Consider the following 2,500-nt stretch of genomic DNA (forward strand, 5'->3'; position numbering starts at 1 on the left):
ACTTGGATGCGCCTCTCTGAGGAAAAAGGCTTGTCGTGGAGGGTGTGTGTGCGTTGCGGGCGTGCAGTGAAGTGCAGTGCGTCGCTCTCGCTGTCTCTGTCTTCCCCTCTTCGGTCCGGGGCAGCTTCTTAAACCTGGACCAGCACCTTACGCACATCCAATCACAGCCATCATACCCCCCCACACCCCCCCTCTACACACACTCACACACACTTACACACACACACACACACACACACATACAGTCTGCCTCAAACCCTCACCACCCACCCACCAATCCCACCAGTAGTGTGTTGGAGTGTGTGACATTTAGGGGGGTGTGTTTGGCGTCGGGGGGCCTCCTTTGTGAGTGGGGCGACAGGCTGTGGGCCCTTCTGCGTCAACGGCCCTTTCTGCGGCGGCTCCTGTGCAAACACATTAACAAACACCTTATCACTGCTTATACAGCGCAGGGAGAGGGTGTCACTATGCGTGTGTGTGTGTGTGTGTGTGTGTGTGTGTGTGCGTGTGTGTGTGTGTGTGTTGTGACATCGTGTTTGTGCGAAACCAACAAAGAGATCCCAATGAGTATGTACTAGACAGGGACATTATGATGTATGCGACTATCAAGACGCACAGTATTAACGCATACAGAATGTTCAATGAGCCAATTATTCACAGTCATCAGCCGTTCCCTGTTTCAACCAAGTGGAAAAGGCCTGCGTAACAGTGCCTCGTATTAACGGACAATTTATCAAACAGTGCTTATACGCTTACTGCTTTAACACTGGACTTGTAACTCACAAAGGCCAAACTACTATGAAGAAGCCCAAGTCATGCAGTTTGTAAGTAAGAGAAGCCTATATACATGTATTATGTTACAACTATTGTTTATTTTGTGCTTAAATGTCTATACATAGTATAATGTATTTCTGTTTTATTTCCTTTATGATATTGGTGTTATTTGTAACACGCTTTGGCAACACTGTACCACTGTAACAGTCATGCTAATAAAGCACCCTTTGAATTTGAATTTGAGGACATAAATCATTACGTTAGAACAGAAAGATGTATGTGCATATGTGCAAAAATGTGCACGCTTGTATGTGTATATATTTGTGTGTGGGCAAATATTCTATTTGTGTTAGAATAAATTCACTATCACTTTAGAAATGTAAGAAACTATCATGGTATGTATGTGATGGGTGGGATGCATTTCTATTCGGTATCGGCAGGGGTCATATCTTTCTTTGTAGTCAGGTTAACAACGGCGTCAGAAGTGATTCAAAAGTCTATGATTGCATGCTTTTGTGATGTCAGGCATGAGGATCCGAAAAAGAATGCAAATAAAAAAAGAAGGGAAAAAAAGAAAGAAAGGAGTGGAAGAGGAAGAGATGGAACGTGGAGGGACAAGAAGAAGAGGGAAAGGGAGTGAGGAGGAGAAGAGATGGGAATCAATTCTGGTTGCTGGGAGGGGAGAATCTGATCTCAGACTATTCAACAATTCATTACCCTTTCGTCTCTGTACTGTCCATCCGTTTTGGCCCTATGACTGTGTGTGTGTGTGTGTTTGTGTGTGTGTGTGTGTGTGTGTGTGTGTGTGTGTGTCTGTGCCTTTGAGGGAAAGAATCGAGAGAAGAGGGGATGAAAGAAATAGACATACAGACAGACAGACGCACAGCCATACTGCCTGACAGCCAAAAAGTCTGGTGTTTGTTCTCTTTAGAAGTGAACTTAAATGAGAGAAAGAGAGAGAGGGAAAGAGATAGAAAGAGAGAGAGTGAGGGAGAGAGGTATGTGGCAGTGGGCTTTTCGTTTTTCCTTCCCGTTTAGTCACCTTCAGACTTTGAAGGACAGCGCGTCCCTCGGTTTTGTTCTGCGGTGAGTGAGATCACAAGGAACAAAAGAATAAACACTGGAACTCCAGACAGTCTGTCTCTGTGTCTGCATCATCTCTCCCTCTTGCTATCTCTCTCTCTCTCTCTCTCTCTCTCTCTCTTTCTTTCTCTCTCTCTTGCTCTCTGTCTCTGTGTCTTTCTTCCTCTCTCTCTTTACATCTTTCTCTCTTGCTCTCTCTCTCTCTGTGTGTCTTTCCTTCTCTCTCTCTTTACATCTTTCTTCCCCTTCAATTGAACCAAGATGTTGAGAATTCAGAAGTTAGTTACAAATGCCTCTGATAAATGACAAAAGAGATAAAATTACAGTTAAAACACAGTTAAGTCTCAGAAAAAAGTAGCTATTGTATAGGGGTGTAATTGAAATAAAAGAGACGATGCCTATTGCACACTGATCCGTTTCACTTTTCATGTTTTAATGCATCTTCACCACTAAGGGGCGCTATAGTATCTCTTTGCAGACACATGAGTTTCTGACAGTTTAGAAGTTGCACTGATGGTGTGAGGGAATTCTGTCATAACCGTAGTACAACCCTGCAAGATATAATAAAATATAACACATAAAAAATAGAGGGTAAATGTGCAAGATAATTTAGACGAAGACAAAAGTTCAAGTCTCTAAGATT

Source organism: Sardina pilchardus, chromosome 17 (genome assembly GCF_963854185.1).
Source record: "Sardina pilchardus chromosome 17, fSarPil1.1, whole genome shotgun sequence".
Classification (NCBI taxonomy): Eukaryota; Metazoa; Chordata; class Actinopteri; order Clupeiformes; family Clupeidae; genus Sardina; species Sardina pilchardus.